General features: G+C 37.6%; 1 pseudogene; it reads right to left on the bottom strand.

The window, feature by feature from the left end:
• LOC102580243 (transforming growth factor-beta receptor-associated protein 1-like) overlaps window positions 1-22,916 on the bottom strand; it is a 28,049-nt pseudogene that overhangs the window by 2,726 nt on the left and 2,407 nt on the right.

Below are 22,916 nucleotides of genomic sequence, written 5' to 3'. Positions count from 1 at the left end.
GGGTTGAGGGTAAATTTATTAGGAGAGGTATCAGAGGTTGGTTGGAAAACTCATGTATTTCTCTCACTAGACTAGACAAGTAGACATAGCCTACTGAGTCACCTTGGTAAGTCAGTTCATGCATGATCCCTGATATCCTCATATGCAAATTGTCTTTCTCATTTTGTAGTATCTGAAGTTAGCTCCAGAAATAAGGTCACCCCCAGATAGAAGTTTTTACAAACGCAGATTGGGCTGGATATTTAGATGACATAAGATCTACATCCATTATCGAACACTCGGAGGAGAGAACCTAATTACTTGGAGAAGTAAGACAAAGTGTAGTTACAAGATCAAGTGCAGAAGCAGAATATAGAGCTATGGCCTAGGTGTACGTGAGCTTCTTTGGCTACAAAAATTACGGGAAGAATTGAGAGTCTGGGAAAAGGAAAACATTCCTGTGCTGCGACAACAAAGCTGCAATCAATATAGCTCGGAATCATGTTCAACAAGACCGAATAACACATTGAAATTGATCAGCACTTCCTCAAAGAGAAAGTTACTAGTAGCACCTTGAGTCTGCTTGATGTACCTTCAGAGAAACAGCTAGTGAGTGTGTTTACGAAAGGCCTCAATAAAAGGACTTCTCATACTGTGGTTTGCAAGTTTGGCATGTAGAACATCTTTGCTCCAACTTGAGGGCAGTGTTGATTGTGTCAATAAACTAGCGTGATTTTAGTATACTTTAGTTTTTTTTCCTAGTTTAATTATAGGAATAGAATATTTTATTTTGTTGTAATTGATTGTCTTCCCTTAATTAGTCAGGAATCACTTGTATAAATAACCTTCTCCTTCCTTAATTAGTTAGGATTCACTTGTATAAATAACCCTTCTCCTAGAATCTAAGACATACTAAAATACAAAGAGAACTCTTCTTCTTTTTTTCAAATTCTACACTATGAACTGCAACTTTACCACTGAACAAAATACTAGACCCATGGTACCCAGGGCAAAGATATGAAAGAACTATGCAATTAGGACAGACTTTACTACAGCAACCCGAAAAAGAACACCAGGAATATATATATATCAACAGTCTCATCATTAGAAAAAGAATTTGTAAACAGCTTTCAATCAGACATGGAACAACTTGTTCTCTGAAAAAAAGATAGTCATCCAGCATTCCTAAGCTGTCAAATGCATGTTCAAAGTAAGCCTGAATCTAGGTAATTTAGCCACTTATCTTTTTAGGATGTAATCTCGACAAGCCTTGTACCCTTTAGAATATCATATGTATCCAAGCATCTAATAGTACTCAGATCAAGAATGCACATACTATCATGACTCAACATAAAGGAGAGACGCCATGTCAATTGGTAAGTTTACCTTTCCAGCAATTCATGCTGAAGTTTCAAATAACATAGACAAAGCATATGTATTAAATCAAGAAAATACACACAGCATTACCCCTCATCCCCGAGCTAACATATTGAATAAAATTATACTATTGTAATAAATCCTCAAGATCAACAGAAATTCACCCCTATAGAGTAGAACATACTTGGCCTTGACGATGATGGTGAAGTCGAGCTCTCAACATCCTTAATATTGTCTCAGAAGCAAGTTGAAGGGGCATATCTGGTGACAATCTCTGCAAAGTGAAACCTCAACTCAGAATGAGTAACATTGACAGCGTTAGTGACTTTGTGCAAAGTAACTTAAGCCAAATAGATGTTATTTGCCTTCTCATCATCTGATTCCCTTAAAACAGCATGAAAAAAAATCCAAAACAAATATAGCATTGTCTAGTTATCTAAAATGATTTAGTCGAGTAACCTGAACTCTTGGCAAATGAAACTATGAAGATCCAACCATTGACTCAACCCCACCCCCCCCCCCAAGTAATTTAGAAAATGTAACCTGAATATATTAGACCTATCAAGTCATCAGACAATTCTTTGTTTCGGCCTTTGAAAATTTAAAACCACCATAAACAAAACTCAGACTTCATCTTTCACTATAGAAAGGCAATTCTAAAAGTTGATATCCAAAAATGGTATCACTATGTTACAAGATGCATGATTAGATGTTAGGAACGAAGTAAGAGGACTACTTCTAATCTGTAACGCACTACGTGACTGAATATGCACCAATAGCTAAAATTAGGACAAGAAAACTTAATTTCCCAATGAAAAAAGAATATACTCCAATCTTCAAGATTTAAAGAACAGGTTCCCTGTTTTGACAAGCGACAACCAAATATTTCATGCACTGCTAATATCAAAGACCACAAAGTTTTCAAGAGTAAAAGATTGAACATCAAAATTTCTACTTTAAGGTACGATGAGATGTTTTTCCTTCTAATAAATTTCTAGGATGACTTTATTTCTCTTCTACCATATTTTATTTTATAACTTTGGAGATAGGTTCTCATACTATAAATACAGTGCGAAAATCAATCAGATTTTTGCTCTTCCAGCCCAATCAACCATGTTACTTACATGAAATGGTGGATAAACAAATACTCACTCCGTCCAAATTTATGTAGCCCCATTTGACTTGGCATAAATTTGGTAAATTATGGATCCCCTCAACCCTTTCCACTTAAATACCAGACTTCTGTTTGCTCTGTTGTTTGAACTTGTAATATGTATCTAACCAGCACATCACACGTAGTGTTGCCACTAAACCAAAGCCCTGGGGGTAGAACAAGGCTTTTGTCTCCTCATTGACCATTACACAAGTAATAGAGCAGAAGAAGGATAAGTTTTAGTACCTCCAAAACTTGCAAAGGGTCTAGCATTTCTCCATGATTGTGCAACAGGCGCACAGCAGCTTTGAACATAGGCTCTTTACCATTCATTGGCTCCAAATACATTTCAAGCAGCCTAAGAAGAGACAAGATAAGGGAAAGGCTAAGAGAACTTCTACTAAACCAATAATCTAAAGAAACAAATGAGAGAATACTGTACTAACTGCATGTAAGCATCTGGCCTACCGATCTCAGCACAATATTGTTCTGCAGCTTCACAGTCTTCCAACTTCCTGCCAGATGAACACAACTTTTAAATTACAATCCCACAGATAGTCATCTTATTCAGAGTAATTGCAGATTCAATTATGAAATACATATTTAGCAACAATGCGGGTGCTAAGATTTCAAATATTTTCGCCTGTTTAAGTGAGGGACTTCACATGTAAAGCAGCAGAAGAGTATGTCAACCATGCATTGCCCACATTTGGAAAACAGAACATCTTTTAAGTTGTTCATTTGTTATGATAAAGCTTCTTGTGATGTACCCAAGAAATAACCAAACATTTATGAACTTACAAGGCAAGAATTTGAAGCACTAATGTTTCTTGACCGAGCTTCCTGTAAAGAATAGCCTGTAATGAAACCATCAATAACACAAGGACTGCAAATCACAAGGAGAATAAGACGGTTCAAGCTGTTATCCAGCAGAGATGCATAGGCCATTATTTCTATGAAGGGCCTAAATTATTTACTGACCTTCTCGAGCCATAACTCGGATCCTTCAACCAAGTCAAGAACCTCCCCTGGATCATACAAGTCAGACGACTGTAAAAAAATTGCAATCTCTCTCTGACATGAGTATCAAATATTGAGTTGTTCCAACGGTCTGAGATATTTATCTCCTTTTGGTTTACAACTTCAGGATTTTGCCTAACATGCTCCTTTTCATTAGCATCAAGTGCTGATTTAGAAAGCAAGAGGGCATAAGTTGTATGAAACCGTGTGTCACCGGAGTCTTGATCTTCAATTAACCACTGGAGATATCTGCATGGTAAAGCTTCAGTTTATAATTCAAATAAACATATAGGCAGTTAAATGCTTCATTAATATAGAGATACATCTTTATAAGAAAATATTACCCAAACCAATTAGGCACCCAAGGGCACCAATGTTATGGAAAAATAATTATATCGAACAAATTAAGATAAAAGGAAAGAAATTTGGCATGCTACTTGCTTTATTCAGCTCCCATCAGGCTAAGAGTGACGGAATGCAATTTTAGGATATACTACCAGCTAGTTTGTGTTGGTACTTGAAAATTTTCAGATCATCTTATGTGACATCATAGATAATTGATGAAAGGAATGATTTTGAAGAAATAGGCTTGTACTAAAACGATCTAGAAGTTTATGAAGCAACTTGACGAAGAAGCCAACAGATGATCAAGACATATTCATTAAAGGACATACTAGGTCAAACAATAAAACCATAAATTTAGTGCATTTATGTGTCACCTTATGATTTACTGAAAGGCCGTATTTTAGTCGACAACTGCCTAAGTCACACTACAGAGAACCTTCTAAGAAAATTTCCAAGTTTTAGTAAGTTCAATTTCAAAATAAAATAAAGTACTTTTTCTTTTTTGAAAAAAGAAAAAGTATTTTACCTTAAAACCTTTTTTCCAGTACTAGAATAGTTTTATGGCCTTGGTGCTTCAATGTAAGCTGTAAGACCATTAATCTACTAAAAGATTCAGCTTTTTAATGGATTTGCCAAGTAAGATAAAGCTAGTAAGTTATAAGACTAAAAGAAAGTACACTTGGGTCACAGTTTGAAAACAGAGTGCAGACTAGAACGAAGATAATGTCAAGCACTGACTAGACTCTTAAGGTGGCAAATCCAACTTTTAATCTTCTGCAGCTCCTTCCAGATTAATTTTCATCCTCTCCTTCATTTCAACCGCAAACACAAACCATCATCACCAAATTCTCAATCAGACTGTTCTTAGTTTAGGTCTACAATATGCATTTGATATCAGAACAAGGGGGCAGCAGGGAAGGACCAAAACAAGCTGCTTATCATTCGCAATGTGAAACAGCGCTCAGTAGCTCAAAAAGACTTGTTAAGAGGAGGAAGAAAAGGAAGAACTACACTTTTCTTTATGGAAGTAAGCAATCACCAAAATGGAGGCAAAAAACTTGGACCAGAGTACAATCAAAAGTTGCATACAGATGTTACACTAGCCACCAATCTTCACTTCAGGAGACAGATAGCAATAGGTTTTAAAAAAGTGGAAAGGCAAGTAAAATCACAAAACCACTGACCTTAAAAGAATGTCGACTTTTCTGGGATCAATCGCTGCAATTACTTCATCTGTGATTGAAGGCTTGCATTAAAAGAATGCCACTTTATGGAGACACTACATTTTATAAACAAGCAAAAGAAAAAATGTGCATGCTAAACATAGTCATTAAAAGTAAATAAGCTGATAGTATATGTGAAGAAAATAATTTGATATCTAAAAAAGGTGGTGTCTAAATTGATCAACAAACATCAAATGGCTTTTGTAAAGGGGAGTCAAATCATGGATGCAACACTCATTGCTAGTGAATGCACTGACTCAAGAATGAAAGGAGGAGCCCCTGGTCTAATGTGCAAATTGGATATTCAGAAAGTCTATGACCATGTGAATTGGTCTTTCCCTCTGAATACTCTCAAACAAATGGGATTTGGTAGCAAATGGATGAAGTGGATTGAGGTATGTATAAAAACAGTCAAGTTTTCTGTCCTTGTGAATGGGGAACCTGTGGGCTTTTTCGAATCAGAAAGAGGGTTGAGACAGGGTGATCCTCTCTCCCCTTTCTTAATCATTTTGGCAATGGAAGGCTATGATAGTATGATGAGGATTGCAACACAAAACAGATGGATTAGAGGCTTTCAGGTCGGAGATAGAGTGGGGGAAGAAAAAGAAGTGTGTCATATGCTCTATGCGGATGACACTATCATTTTTTCTGAACCTACAGCATAACAGATTAGCTACATCAAGAGTGATTTTGGTTTTGTTTGAAGCAGTTTCAGGGTTGAAAGTAAACTGGGGAAGACATAGTCTCTCTCCTGTAAATGAGGTCCTCAGATCCAGCAACTTGCAAGTATATTGGGATGCAGAGTGGAGCATTTGCCTTCCATAGATTTGGGCATGCCCCTGGGTAGCAAACACAAAACAATGAAGATATGGAATGGTATTCTGGAGAAACTGAAAACAAACTTGCTAGATGGAAGGCACAATATCTATCCCTAGGGGGTAGATTGATCCTCATAAACTCTTTTCTGGACTCTTTGCCAACCTCTGTGATATCCTTCTTCCCAATCCCAGCAAAGGTGGTGAAAAAACTAGACAAGCTTGAAGGAACTTCCTATGGAAAAGTAATGAGGGAAAAGGTTATAACTTAGTCAACTGGAAGATTGTACTTCTTAGCAAAGACAGAGGGGGTTTAGGGATCAGAAATTTGAGGCTGCAAAATGAAAGCCTTTTGATGAAATGGTTGTGGAGATACACTGAGGAAGATGCAGCTCCTTGGAAGGAGGTTATAGTAGCAAAATATGGAGAACTAAACCCCTGGTGTACAAAAATCACCTCTGAACCATATGGGGTGGGAGTATGGAGGACAATCAGGAACCTATGGTTTCAAATGGAAGGAAATATGTATATCAAGGTGGGTAATGGAAACAAAACTAAATTTTGGAAAGATGGCTGGATAGACCAAACCTCTCTTAGAGAACTTTTTCCAGATTTGTTTCTAATCTGTGAGAACCTTGATGCTAAAGTGAGTGACTGTTGGACAGAACAGGGATAGGATGTATCTTTAAGAAGACTATTTATATGAATGCCAGGTGGAGAGGGTGGCAATGCTACTGGGAAAACAAGTTGGAATGATTATAACCACAACAGCAACAGGGGGCCCAAAATATAATTGGAATTACTTTTGGAAGAGTGGCATTCCTACAAAACTGAAGTGTTTCACCTGGTTAGTGATAAAGAGAGCATGTTTAACACAAGAAAGTTCTACAGAAGAAACGCAGGCAACTGGTCCCTAGGTGTTCCTTGTGAAACTTGACAGGGGAACAAATAACCATCTCTTCCTGCATTGATTGTTTACTGCTCAAATTTGGAACCAGTTTCTCAACATCACGAGCATGAACTGGACAATGCCAGAACATACATCAGATCTGTTGAGCTGCTGGATTAGGAGGGGAGGCAGTAAGAGTCAAAAGAGATGGTGGAAGCTGATACCATCATGTGTATAGTGGCCAGTCTGGAAAGAAAGAAATGGAAGATGCTTTGAAGATAGATCCAATTCCATCCACAAAGTTAAATGGAATTGATGGCGTCACAACTCCAAACCACACTCTAAAACCTAGATGTCTACTTAATTTGTTTAGTTGGAATAGTCTTAGCATTGTAAATAGCTCTAACCAGTTTTACGGGTTTTGTTAGCTCCCTGAACGTAGTATAGTTGTTCTATATGTACTAGAGCTGACATATATCTCTCCTTGTAACTTTTGTATTTTTCTGCATCGTCTTGATGTCTACTGTCTACCAATGAAATCTTTTACAAAAAGCATGTCATCGACATTTGTGTAGCTCTAAATCATCTCATTAAGGGTAAAATAGGAAATTTAAAGTTAAATTATATCTGATTCTGGAAAGATTATTCTTTTTGGACAAACTAAAAGTAAAGTGTGTCACATAAAATGGAACAAAACTAGTTATCTACTTTTTTCTGTGATGAAAAATTTCCCGAGGACCAATGATGCAAAGTTAAAAACTCGATGGATAATGGTCCGCCCCCTATCCTTCACTTAAATACAAGGCTTTTGGAAGTGCAAGTTGTTAGGTTCTCTTATATTCTCTTTTACTCGGATGGATGCCCCAACCTGATTTGATATATTTGAAGCTAAAAGATGCGACACAATTTAGCATCGGTGACTTAACTCCACCTCTTCGATTTTAAGCAATTTTAAAATAGCTGCTCCCATTCCGACAAGATCAAGAAGTCTTTTATCTAGCTTAGAGCCAAGCTTGTGTAGCCGGTCTTTTGTAAGCCTATACTAGAGATGAATAACTACATTCAATCCTTTTAGATATAACTTGGCTGGGAACTGAAGATTTGATGGGAAGGCCACGAAGTGTCTTATTATCCATTCCACAGTTCGATTTATTAAGCAATTTTGTATGCTAGAAAGACTCAAAGTTAGAATTCAGAAAGTAAGCATTTACTTATAGTGAATTAAATATCGTTCAAACTTTCCCCACGTCTCTGGTTCAGCACGTGGTGTGAAGTGATGGTTTTGGTGCATGGCACAAGTTAGATCCCACTGACTGAAGTCCGTCTAGTATTAAGTGAGAGCAGGATAGAGGGGCAACCCCATACTCCTTCCAAGCTCCAACCCTGAGAGAACAATTGGGATTGGGCCAGCTAAACCCCAAGGAATTTCTTGGTATCTCACACAAACATAATATTCTCGAAAAACTTAAACTTTTCAAATTAAGCAAATCTATCAAAAAGTTCTAATTCACTTGGTCAAAAACACGTCACCACTTGCACCAAGCCACGTGCATGAGCTACTGTTTTCTTACAGGGATACACAACAATTTGGCACAATCCATTCAAGGGTAACTTGCATTTGTTTGTGCTTAAATTCTTTGGCAAGATTTGCAACTTTGGTTGTTGATTCATTTTTTCGCATTTTAATATTGAACTTGGTATAATTAAACTTCAATCCTGCATTTTGATGTCAGGCTCTGATCTCCTTTAACATAACTGAAACAGAACAGACATGTCAAAAGAAAGCGATGACGAAGTATAACCACATAGCAGGTCAAAGCCCAAATTTGCAAGAAAGTTTTCTACCACATTGGTGCACTGATACAACGTAAATACATGTAGGCAGATGTATATTTGATAACCAAGAAATCCCGAGGACATGTAGCGGACGGTTTGAAACTTTGTTTAAGAGGTGGCCCCTATCATTTTCCACTTAAATATCAGGCTTCTGTCTAAGGCAGGGCTCAAACTGTGGCATGCAACTATGTGTTGTACATGATTTCTTGAGAACAAGAAGAGGCATAAGAAATAAGAATTGTAAAGAAGAGGCTCGATGCACAAGCATAACTGTAACGGTTAGTAGACTGCATATTTAGTCAGAACACTTTAATGACCTTGTCAAGTCGGAGTCAGATAGATATGTTTTTCAAAAATAATGGTAAAGGTAGAAAAGACTAAAATATTTCACATAGATATCGCATATAACATCAGATGATGTATTCATCTCAAGTTGAATAATCTTAGGCTATAAACAGCACCCAAACTTTTTAATGACGCAAAGATTATCAAACAACACAATTTCTGACAAGTAGTCAACCTCAAATCGCATTACAGTTTGAGGGGAGGGGGATACTTAGATGGCTATTTGACAACTGTTGAACCATTGAAAGGAAACATCCTTACAAGAGTTACATGAGTTTAACGTACACCCAGTACTTTCTAAGAGCCATTTTTGCAGATGGATATGCCATTTGAACATCACTAAATACCATGTAAGACGTACCTGGTGGGAGTAGATCTGTTCTTTTCTCCGATACAAGTACTTGTACAGCTAACAGCTGGTTGATGTCTGCAATCTAAAATGGAAACTAATAAACTTAATTAGCAGGCAGAAAGCACCCTGAAAAAACAAAAAAGAATTATCATACCCATCCTAGATGTTGCAGTACTAACTCCTGATCAGATGATGACTCAAGAATTTTTGAAGCCTCCATTACAGCAGTCTCTTGATCAGAGGAAATACTATTTATGGTATCTTGTAAGTGGTTTGCACCATGTGAATCATTCAAGTAGCTGGATGAATAATTACGAGCCAGCACACGCCAGATTGAAAGAGACTTTGAGCTCATCCCTTTACTGGCGTACAGAAAAGCAAGTGCCCGCAAATGCCCAGATTCACTCAGCAATGATTCCAACTCCTCCTGCACTGTCCATTTAAGTTTTATGGCTATCCTTCAAAGAAGATGCCAGATCCCAACTTTATGATTAAACTATTTATAGCAGCTAGAGCAATTACAACACCTAAAGATCTGCATACAAACATTTATTTACCTTATCCAAGAGAAACCTTTCAATAAGTATGCTGGCATCATAGCATTCCTGAAGTTTGCGAAACAAATAAGTGTTTGAAATGCACCCGAGGGTGACACCTAGCGATCTTAAAACCATGAGAAATCAGGGTTCAAATCCCAGCAGCAGAAAAAGCACTAGCTGATTTCTTCAAGGGAGATACGAGATCTCAACTTTAAGATTTTACTGTTTACTAGCAGAGACAACTACTACAACACCTAAAGGACATACACACACATTCCTACATCAAGGAGAAACAGCCATTTTGTGTAAATTGGATGTTGAGAAGGACTATGATCATGTGAATTGGAAGTTTCAGGATTTCATAATGTTGAAGGTGGATTTTGTGCTAGTGGAGGAAGTCAGTTAAACATTGAATGTCTACAGCTAGGTACTCATTATTGGTGAATGGCAACCATGTAGATGTTTCAGCAGTTAGAGAGCCCTGAGGCAGGGGACCTTTATCCCCCATGTTGTTCATCTTAGTTATGGAGGAATGGGATAGAATGATGGGTAGAGCTGTGATGGGTAGATAGTTGCAGGGTTACACTGCAGGAGTTGGGGGCATAGTACCGACAGAGTTTCGCATCTATTGTTGGCAGAAAACACTCTGGTACTAAGTCATGAGGATAAAACTCGGTTAGAATACTTGAGACATGTCTTAACAGACTTTTAGGTGGTGTCAGGCCTCAAGATCAATCTCAAAAGTGAGAAATTATACTAGTTGGTAAGGGGGGATATTCCATTGCTAGCACGAGTTCTCCACTGCAAGGATGGAGCTTTCCCACTACCTATCTTGGCTTGGCACTTGGTGATTCAAACAAGGATCAAGCAGTATGAAAACTCAGTAACTCAGAGGATAGAAACGAGGCTCACAAGATGGCAGGAGAAATATTTTATGGAAAAGGGGAAAGGAAGTTCTTACTAAGAGCACATTATCAAGCATCCCAATATATTTCAATTTTCATGTCTTTGTTTCACGCTCTAGCTAGCATAGTGTCACAGGGAAGTTGGAACGAGTCCAAAGAAGTTTTCTCAAGACTTGACAGTGAGACAAAGAAGCTTTACTTGGTGTGACGGGAGACTGTCATAACTCCTAAATGCTGGGCGGTTTCGCAGTCAAAGACCTAGGGGTTTACAAATTAGGATTTATTAGGTAAATGGTTGTGGAGATTTGGAAATGAGGAATCGGATCCTCCAAAAGTATATGCACTACTTTTGGAAGATCCGACACGTATATGGAGGCATTTGGAAGAGTCCAAGCAACATAGAAGATAGGTAATAGGGAAAAATACAGGGTCTTGGAATAGGGGTGGCGGACAAAAACTGTTACTATGCCTTATGGATGCGGTTGGTGGAGGAACATGTTCAAGAGTTGGAAGAGTTCATTTGCAATATTTCGAGTGAAGAGAGTGAGCTTTTAGGGATATAGGTGGCGTGGGGATAATATTTCGAGAACTACATACCCATACATTTATAGAATTTTATATCAAAAGAAGATGACAGTCCAACGAGTCGGGAGCCTATGAGGTGGAGAAGGTTTTTTGAATTTGAGGTTTAGGAGAAATCTTCAAGGTTGAGAGGTAGGAGAGTTCCCAGGACTAGTCGCTTTGCTTCACAAACAATGTTGAACACATGATAGCGAAAGGTGAGAAATAGGGGTGGGGAACAATGGGTCTTTTATGTAAAGTCTTATTATGAGATGTTTTTAAAGAGGGAAAATGTTGTCTTCCCATATCAATCAATTCGGATGCCTAAGATACCACGTAAGGTATATTCTTTCACTCGGTTAGCAGCTATGAAGCAGAAAAAGGTTACTTATGTTGATTGGTGCTTTATGTGCAAGGATTAGGGTAAAGATGCCAATTATCTTGTTCTACATTGCCAAGTACCATCGAGGCAATACTTTTCTGAGTATTCCTGTTGTTTATAATATAAGTTATCTTCTTCAAAAAAAGTACCATCGAGGCTATAGTGGGAATCTTGAGATGGTTTAGAGAAGAGTGGGTAATCCTAGGCCATTCGAAATTTCAACGGGAAGTGTGATAGATGGGGAGAAGACACAGGGTGTGGAATGTTGCTCCACTTGCACTTATGTGAATCGTATGCAGATAATAAACTATAAAAGCTTGTGAGGGTGTTGAGATAAATTTTGTACAATTGAGTAGCAGCCTATTATCCTAACAACTTTTTCCCGTCACCCATGAAGTTTTGTAATGTTTGGTGATAGGGTGCATTTAGTACAAAACCATATCTTTTAGTTTCTCTTTTTGTTTTCTGATCACTCCTTGATATGAGCGTTTTGGCCCAATTGTTGAGAAAATTATGTTACCTTATCAATATATCTACATATCTACATCAACTTATACTAAGGCCAATAACTTTACCTTAAACAAAAAAGAGACCTGCTACCACTAGAGTCATTCCTATAGTTTGCGTAACAAATAAGTGTTTGATGGGCGACCTAGGGTAAGGCTACAATCAGTTAAGTGTGTTAAAACTTAAAACCATGAGAAATTAAGGTCCAAAGCAGAGAGAAAAAGTTGTAGGTAATTTCTTCTTATCTGCCCAAGTGTTAAAGCCTTGCTGGGCAAAGTTACCCAATACATGTGCTGGTGGGAGATTGCATGCAATATTATCAAAGAGAAAAAACGCAAAAAAGATCTAAGATCTATTGGGGCTATAAAAGCAAAGTGCAAATAAAGTGTGGGTTTTGATGAAAAAAGGTGCAATGGAGAAAAAATACAGATATACATGTTTAGTCCAAAACTAATAATTATAAGCATGAATAACAAATAAATGGACATAGAAATTAAATTTCTTCACGATTAAATGGAATATCAATTGTTTAGTGCCTTCTCTACCGAAAACGCTCATTCGCAAGGAAAATGTTGTGTTAGAGCTTTGATGACGACACCATAGCACACATCATTAAGCTAGGCAAAATGCTCAACATGTTCTGAGCCTTACTTCAAAGTGTAAACGCGCCTTGATAACATTGATAGTATGTGTCGGTGGAATAGTCGAAATGTGTGAAAGCTGACCCAGAGGATTAATAAAAGTACTTGATATCACATACATCAGCAAATCATCACATGAACAACATTTTGATCCCCGCACAACAAAAAAAAAAGAACCAAGAAATCATATATTAGACAAGACAGAGCAAGGTTGTATAGACATACCACTACGCAACTGTTGTCTGATGAGGCAAGTCTTTCCATGTCATCAACACGATTTAGAGCTCTGTAAAGGTACATCAAAAGAGTGTCAACTCCTTCGCATACCGAAGGAGCTAAATCTTTATGTCGTGATGCTTCTAAAAACCTGTCATAAGAGAGGGGAGGGATTAAGGACCAGAGAAGGCAAAGGCAAAGGCAAGTAAAACCAAATTGCACATAAAACATTAGATAAACAAGTGTAACAATCTAACTTTATAGGTGTGTCCCACAAACTAAACCAACTTCAAAAATAAACTAAACCAAAATATGTTACAGAAATGCAATTAACCAAAGGGCAGAGACATATATTAGCTTCAGTTTTTTCATTCTACATTTCTTTTTTTCTTTTCTTTTATGACAAGGGAAACCCGCAGCCGCTACCATTTGGGTGCGCACAGGGTAAAACCCCCGCTCCTATGCAATAGCTCGCAAACCACATAGGAGAGGTAACCCGCACTAGGCAAGCCCGGTGCGACAAGCTCGACCCAGAAGGCAAACCCCTTGCTTTCGCTGGCAAGGGGTTTCGAACTTGAGACCTCCAACATGGAAGTCCCAAGCCCAAACCACTGGGCCACCCCGAAGAGTTTTTCATCCTACATTTCTGTTAGCACCAGCGTATTAAGCAATGTCCATATTCACGAGAAAACTGAATGCTTTGACCCTTAAATCCCAACTCCTTCATTCTCTTTACGACAAAGGAAGTATGAGCCTATAGATCAACAATAAATATACATTACCCATCGGATTGGAGTTCATCAAGGCAATTCAAGTCCTACAATATAGCTCTCAAAATCCACTGATATACTCCCTCCGATTCAATTTGATTGTCTGGTTTTTTGACTTGGCACGGAGTATAAGAAAATAAAGAGAACTTTTGAATCTTGTGGTCTTAAACTAAAGATATGTAGAATGTACTAAAATGTCTTTTAATCTTATGGTCTTAAACATGTCATGCGGAAAGTTGGAACTAAAGAGTTACCAAAAAGGGGCAGGGGCACTCTTTTTGAAACGGAACAAAAAAGAACGTACGACAAACAAATTGAAATAGAGAGAGTATGTAATTATGATGTCCCCCGATGAATTTACTGCTATATGAATGTTAAGCATAGCGTTCTTAAGTCTTCTGAATATTGAGGACATTCATATCCACTTCTCCTCTTTGTCCTCTTATACCCACAATAGAACTGGGCTACAATTCTCATATAATTATTCTCAGGATTTATGTGCAAGCAAGTTGGATTGGTCACCCATTATTTAAAAAGAAAAAGAATCACTCACAGAAAGTCCTGAGAATAAATCAGTTTAAAAAAATCCTGAGAAAAAAATAATACTCTTTGTCAATAAAAACCTGGTCATGTTTTTAATTGCAGACTCCAATAAATCAGCTCTGCTTGGTGGATTTTGAAGAAACTCATCATCAACTGCAGTTTCAACGCCTGCTTTCTTAAGGAAAATAGCTCTCTGAATACCAGTTAAGCCATCGTCCACAACTTTTTCAAGAAGTGATGGAGGAGGATGCAAGCCCCAATACCTATTCCTTGGAACCTGAGAAGACAATTCCAGTGAGATAAAAGAAAAATTCAAATAAAAAGTTTTCCTAGAAAAGAAAGGAACACAAACTGAGAACCACACATCAAGTGAGAGACATCAAAGGCCAATGTATATGACTGCTAGAGGATCATATTTTTACTGAATAACTTTCAGAGTTCATTTGGATGGAGAAATTTATATTTAATAAGGGGCCTCAACTTTTCAGATTTAACATGTCGACTGTCATATATAATGATTCAAAACTAATAGTTGAAATAACTAATTGTTGCAATTGAAAGCTCTGGAAAACTTCTATTGCAAAGTTAGACATAAGAAGGAAATTGTCACAGTCCCATTACGTTATGCATGCCCTGCTAGCAGAGAGAAGATATTTCTCAGAATTCAGATACTAAAGGAACAAGAAGGAGAGCGTTATGGGACTTTCATGAAGAAAGAAGAGCTTCACGGGTTTTTCAAATAATCTCTATTATGGATGAAATAATACAAGTCGATGGCATACTTATAGTAAGATCAGGTTTACTTGAATCCGGAGAAAGAGACGAAGGTCAGTCTTTTGCATGATTGGTAGCAAGGCAATTATTACAAAGGACAACAAGAAAGATAAAGAAGTGGATATATCAGTTGGTGCTTCATGTGTAAGTGCGCCAGAGAGGATGTGATTCAGCTATTGCTACACTGTTCGGTGGCATATCGATTATGGTGCGCAATCTCGAGCATATTGGAATGATCAGGGATACCTGACTGTGTTAAAGCATGTCACTAGGACCAAACTCTCAGGGAAAGAGACAAACAGAATATGGAATCACTCGGCACTTATGAGGATCATATGAAAAGAATGAACCCAAAGAGTAACAGGATTAGGAGGAACTGAAAAATGGAGCACTCATTAGATACCAATAAGTATAGAAAAATTAGGTGCTATCAGTAAAGAATCGTGTTTTTGCGTGAGATTTTCTACTTTTGAACACATCTCGGACAAGATTTCCACCTCCTATCAAATGACTTTACTTGTTTTATCAAAATAAAAATAAGAGTTGAAATAATCACTTAGTTGAGTTTGTATTTCCGATCAAAGGTGCGAAGCATGCTTATAAATTTCATAATATAGTAAATCCTTTATAAGAGGAAGTAAATTCTGCAATGAGGACTTCCAATTTAGACCAAGTTGATAGGAATGCTAGCATACAACCCCAACATGACTAGCTCAGTACTCATTGTCACCCTTTACTTGGGACAGAAATTGAGAACTGCAGTAGGATATCAGCATTGCCCTAATTAACATATGCAGTAAGTTAGAAAATGATTCCATTGGTTGTCTTTGGACTTTGATAATTAAGGGAAAAGATCTATCAATTCATGGCAAGTGTTAAAAGTAGCTCACGAAAGAAGTGGCATAAGCAAGACAAAAAATGCAGAAATAGAGAAGGAAAAGAAAAAACTAGAAGAAGAAGAATAGGCTGCTCCGAGTTGGTCCTTTTCTGCGCAAAAAAGAAAGGGTAGACTGATACACATAATAGAACACATAGATATAGTATGACATGCTCCTTTTTTACTTACAAATAAGGCATAAAGTATGACTGTGACACTTTTTGGCACCAAGAGCTTGACTTGGGCCCGACAACGGTAATCAGAGAGCAAAATACGAAAAAGATTCTAGAAAAAGAGCAACTGTAGGATGACTTGACAGACTAACGAAACTAAGAGCCCGTTTGGATTGGCTTAAAAAAGTAGTTTTTAAGTCAAAAAATAAAAAGTCAAACTTAAATGACTTTTAAGTCAAAAAATAAAAAGTAGAGGGAGAGCTACTTTTGGTTTTTAACTTTTTTAAAGTCATTTTTAACTTATTTTAAGTTTTTTTTTTTTTGAGAAAGGCAACATTATTTTTAAGTTATTTTTAACTTTGTCAAACACTTCCAAAAGCTGAAAATGACTTAACAGTAGTTTGACCAACTTTTAAGTCAATCCAAACCGGCCCTAACTTGACTCATAAACTGATTCAAAGATCATGTTGTAGATTTATCAGAGCACATGTACCACCATAAAAGATGCAGATCCAAGCATTGAAAAGTAAGTGCATGCACAGAACAACCATTGATACACCAGCACATACCAACAAGGACCAACGATTTGGGTCTCGCATGATAAATGGAAAAAGTTCTGAAGGCTCCATTGTTTCTGAAAGCAAGAAATGATCAACTGCTTCCTCAAAGCGTAGGTCAAATAGTAAGAGGAATCCCACTTGAGCATGGACAAAAGAGAGTGTCTCCCTTGTCATTTCACCTTCATTTTGAAGTTCTTCAACCAGTGATATTGCTTCCCTAAAGTTTTTCTTTCGCAATAGGTCTTTTATTTGTTCTTCCGAAGGCACCTTCCGATAACACATAACCTGCCATCAGAACACAATAAGCAATAAATCTAAAAACTCTAATCAGGAGGTTTTTTTTTTTTTTTGATAACCGAGAAATCCGTCTGTGACCCGCCCTTTGGACCAATCACAGCCTTCTAAACTCGGTGGATAATGGGCCCGCCCCTCTACCCTTCTCCACTTAAATACCGGGCTTCGCTTTGCATGGTGTGGGGCTTGAACCTGCGACCTAAGCCACAAATCCTCCACCTTTTGCCACTTGAGCTAGGCCTCGGGGGCTAATCAGGAGGTTTTACTATGTTCCTTTTAGTTCCCAAACAATCTCTGTGCTTGTAACTGAAGTGGTGGCAAATGGGGCGGTTGGGATGGGTACGGGCAGGTTGAGTAAAAATGGTGATAACCCAACCCGCCCATATTAAAGAGGGTCAAAAACAGTTTGGGTTATAAACAGGTTTGACCTATTTTATATAGGGTTTATAAAAACTTTATTTGTCCAATATTATACATTACTAAATATGAAATTTAAGCAGTACTCTTGTTAATAGAGAAACTTTGATAATAAACTTATTTAAAAAGTTGCACATTTCAAACATTTATATATATCCGATGAAGGTACATCAGTGTAATGTGATATTAACTATCCTTCAAGACTCAACAAAAATAGCAGGCAATTCCAAAATCATCAGTATAACAAGCTAACAAATGCACAAAGTGTGATTACTTCATTCTTCTATCACGTCACCATACACAAATAGCATGATTTGTGCAAAATAGCTTAAATTTTGACTTAGGTTTCTTGCAATCACATAGATGACAATAGCTAAAGAATTGTTTGATCATAAAGAGAATCTTCTATAATTTTGCACTTGAGGGGTTATTTTTTGGTTCATCCGGTCATTAATAACTTGATTATTTCTAGATAATAGTACAACACTTGTAACCATTCACACTCCTCTTCATTCACCTTAGGACAGCTAGGGTAGTCAAAACATGGCCTCCAAGATTCAGTATCTGTATACAAATTTTCATAGTATCCTACCATGATTCTCTTTATTTCTTCAAATTGCGCAATTTCTGCTCCTCCAAATTCCAATTAGTAACTTGTCAATGTTGTTGTGCCTTTTGTGAGTTTTTTTAAAAATTGTGTTGTGCTTCTTGTGAGTTGTTGTCATTGTTTGGAAAAATCTCGTGTTTTTGTCTACTTCCTTTAACCAATACCAAAGTACTTGGGATTTCTGTCTTCAACTTGCCTCTTCATTCTTAGCAAGTTCCTCCAATTTCACCAGCACAGTTGCCCTGATCATCACTTCATCTTCATTAAGTTCTCTCTACTCCTACATTTGATTCAGTTCAGCTAACTCATTCAATAAGCTATTTTTTGGTAGAGTAGTTCCCCAAAATTGTTTCTGCTCCACTCCTTGAGCTTGATTTTGAACATCTCTAATTTCCAGCCTAGCCTAAAATCAGGGCAGCCTTGTATCTCAAACTCATCCTCCATTGTTTCAAGTGGTTGTTTGTGTATAGGAATTGCCTCGTGCACTGGAATTAGGTGTATGTTTAAATTTTCGGGTTCTACACAATTACGGTTGTCCATGACCTCCCTGCCTTGCCTTTTCCTTTTTCTGCATGGTGGTCTAAGAATCGGGAGGCCATCTCCTTCAAATTGATGAGACACTTCCCTATAGGAGTGTTTCTAATGTGTTGGTTTTTTTTAAAAAGATGGGGCAGCGAAAAAGGGTTGAAATGGTCCCTCTTTGGATTGAAATGGCTTCAACAGCAATCAATAATTTTATTCAGCATTGAGGGGTTTTAAATAGCCAACATAAAATAGATAATCAACATAATTTGAAATTTAAAACAACCTAAAATATCTCAACTGCTCAAGCAATCTAACTAAAATTCAAAATTCAAATTCATCTAAACTGAACAACTTATTCTGCTAAAAAATTTCAACACTGCTCCTTTGCTTTAGTTACTGCAATTTTAAAAACTGCCCCTCCTCAATTTTGTGCTCTAGAAGTTGATGCGGAATTTCACTTGGTTTTTTTTAACTTGCACATTTTTTTGGATACTGATCTCTCTTTTTCTTCTTTTGAATTTTTGCTTCAAAAACACCTTCGATGACATTGTCTTGTGTAGAAGTTTCTTTCGAAAGTGCTTTTATATGGACAAGTGTAGAATTTGCTTAGTGGCTTAGTGTTGTTGTAAGTATTTTTTTTTCTTCCATCACAACAACACATGTGGCATAGGTTATAAAATATGATTGCATTTTCACTGATCAAATCTGATAAAAAAAAATTGATTTTTGAGATAGGTAACATTTACTTCTATATATTCACAGGTATACTACATCAAAGTATAGTCCCCCTCGAAAAAGTTTTACTCACATCATTCTTAAGATCTTCTAGTTACAGCCAATCAATAGCATTAAACACACCTTCAGTATCTCCTATCACTACTTGCTTACACCAAAAATAGTAAAGCCCTAGAAAGTTTGTCTTTATCTTCTGAATATTGTTCTGTTTTCCTTCAAAACATCTTTGATTCCTTTCCTTCCTAATTGTCCATGAAATGCAAGCTGGGACAATCCTCCATCTCTTCTCCTTTTCTCCTTCATTTCCATCCATGCTCCAGCATTGTAGAACTTCTATAATTCTCCCAGGTTTTGTCCACTTGATCTTCCTCTTAAATTTTTTGACAGTGAAAATTTTTTGAGCATTCAAAGAGAGACTACTGCTTGACATTGATATTTGTTGAAATTAGTCCTATGCTTTGACAATAAGCACAGGTTGAAAATGATAGCCCTAACGGGTTAAAATGGGTAGCCCTTACAAGTTAAAAGAGTAGCCTTACAGGTTAAAAATGATATGGTAGTTCTTTGTAAGAGCTCATAGATCCCTTAAGATCAATGAGACTCTTGATACCACTCTTGGTTTTTTTACCTTGCTTTGATTCCTAAATCCTAATATATTGATCTAGGACTACCTCTATTTAAATCTAAAAAAAACTCATCTTTTGGATAGAGTATAAAATAAAGTGGTAGGAGATGAAAGCATTGTTATCCAGTGGATTTTGCAAACATGTTCTTTTCTCGATGCCTATAAGCCTTCTTGCAAGGATTCCAGTTTCAAAGGGAGTTCTTGAGAAGTTCTTGACCAGTTGGAAAAAATGCTAGCTAACTTTTGGGGAGGCGGTGATGAAGACAAAAGAAAGCTTCACTGGATATTTTTTGATACTATGTGCCTACCTATTTAGGAAGGGGCATTGGGTCGTCCTACTACAAAAGCTGGTCCTTCTTTGGATTGAAATGGCTTCAATAGCTTTCAATAATTTTATTAAGCATTGAGGAGCATTAAATAGCCAACATAAAATAGATAATCCGCATAATTTGAAATTTAAAACAACATAAAATATCTCAACTACTCAAACAACCTAACTAAAGTTCAAAATTCAAATTCATCTAAACTAAACAACTTATTCTACTAAAAACTATTGCAATAACTAAACGCAAATTTCAACTTAATGGTTTAAAAGAGTTTGATTGGGTCTCACGTGAGTCACTTATGTTGATCCATTTTCCTTCCTTTTTTTTTTTGATAACCGAGAAATCCGTCGGTGACCCGCCCTTTGGACCAATCACAGCCTTCTAAACTCGGTGGATAATGGGCCCGCCCCTCTACCCTTCTCCACTTAAATATCGGGCTTCGCTTTGCATGGTGTGGGGCTTGAACCTACGACCTGATCCATTTTCCTTTTAATGTTGGGTAAAAAAATAAGTTGGTTTGGGACCAAAATTACTTCCTGCACACACAAATCCAACGCCCATTCCATTATTACAATTTATTGACCCAATAATAAAACACTAACAATGTCCTCGTTGGGTCTTCGTGCACTTGGAAAAGGCTGATGCGATGGGAAACCATCCACTAGTTACAAAGCTCCAATAAGATATTAAGAGGGCTATCACAGACGGGTGCGGATTTATTTTGAAGAGGAAGAAGTATTAGCGGCCATAAATGCCAGTGTACCTGACAAGGCCCCTAGGCCTGATGGGTTTACTATGGCATTTTATCAGATATCTTGGGACTTTATCAAGTCGGACTTGTTCGCAGCCTTGCAACATTATCACCAACATTGTTGGTTGGTAAAATCTTGCAATGCTTCATTCATAGCACTCATCCCCAAGAAGAAAGGAGCAATAGAGCTGAGAGACTACATGCCAATTAGTTTAATTGACAACACTTACAAGATTGTTGCAACAGAAAGATAAGAGAAAGTGATTGGGAAGTTGGTCTCAAATCATCATAATGCATTATTCAAGGGAGGCAAATTACAGATGCTTCCCTCATAGCTAATGAGGTCCTAGACTGGCAGTAAAAAACAGGAAAATGCTGGTTTGTTATGCAAGTTAGACATTGAGAAGGCATTTGACCAGCTGAATTGGTCCTACCTCATTTCTATCCTCAGGCAAATGGGATTTAATGAAAGGTGGATCAAGTGGATAACATTCAACATATCTACAGTTAAGTACTCAATCCTCATCAACAGAAGCCTAGTAGGACTCTTCTCCCCTCAGAGAGGATTAAGGCAAGGTGATCCTCTCTCTCCTTTCCTGTTCATAATAGCAATGGAGGGACTGAGAAAAATACTGGACAAAGCCAAACAAATGCAGTGGATAAATGGTTTTGATGTAGGGAGGGATAGAGCAGTCAACATCTCCCATTTGTTATAGTAGATGATACACTGATTTTGTGGGGCTGAAAGAAGTCAGATCCTATTTATAAACCTAACTCTTTTGATTTTTGAAGCCATTTCAGGTCTCCACATTAACTTGTTGAAAAGTGTAATCAACCTTGTCAATGAAGTGCTTAATCTAGAGGAACTAATAGCCATCCTGGGGTGTAGCATTGGAGCAATTCCAATGACCTATTTAGGACTTCCTCTTGGAGCTAAGCTCAAAGCAGAAGGCTTCTGGAGTGGAGTCATAGAGAAATTTGAAAAGAGGCAGGCTTCTTGGCAAATGCAGTATTTATCTATGGGAGGCTGACTTACTCTAATCAGTAGTGTGCTAGATAGCAGTCCAACTTATAATATGTCTCTCACCCCATTCCTAGCAAGATATAGGAAAAACTTGACAGAACAAGAAGGGATATCCTTTGGGAAGGAAACAGCAATGTGCACAAATTTCACCTAGTCGAGTGGGACGAAGTCATATTACCTAAGAGGCTAGGGGGTTTGGGCATAAACGATTTAGCCTTGCACAACAAGTGCCTCCGAATGAAGTGGCTATGGAGATACACACAAGAAGAGCAAAGCTTATGGAGGGAAATCATAATTGCCAAGCATGGAGCACTGAATCACAGGAGATCAAAGCTGCCAGATGAACCATATGGGGTGGGAGTATGGAAGTATACGTGCAAGCTATGGGAACAGTTCTCACAGTTTCACCATCTTGTAGTAGGAAATGGCCAGAGAATCAATTTTTAGAAAGACAAATGGCTTGGAAATTCTCCTTTAATGTCTGACTTCCCCAACTTTTTTCAGATAGCTAGTGACCCTGACTCAATAGTCCAACAGAACAGGGAAGGAAATATATGGAACCTAATCATCAGAAGGAACCTACAAGATTGGGAGTTAGAGGAAATGATAATTATGCTAGCAACACTTCAATATGCAAACATCAACCCCCTAGGCCCAGACCAATTCAAATGGGAATGGGAAGTTATAGATAAAAAGAAGAGAATGAAGACGGCCTACAAATTTCTAGGTCCACTCAGCACAATCACAGAGAGTTGGTGATGGAATCTTATCTTATTTGGAAGAGCAAATCCCCCCCCCCCCCCCCCCCCCCCCCCCCCCCCCCCCCCTTA

This window comes from Solanum tuberosum, unplaced genomic scaffold, assembly GCF_000226075.1.
Source record: "Solanum tuberosum cultivar DM 1-3 516 R44 unplaced genomic scaffold, SolTub_3.0 scf00360, whole genome shotgun sequence".
Taxonomy (NCBI): Eukaryota; Viridiplantae; Streptophyta; class Magnoliopsida; order Solanales; family Solanaceae; genus Solanum; species Solanum tuberosum.
Note: the sequence above shows the minus strand (reverse complement) of the source record. Positions and strands in the feature narration are given on the sequence as shown.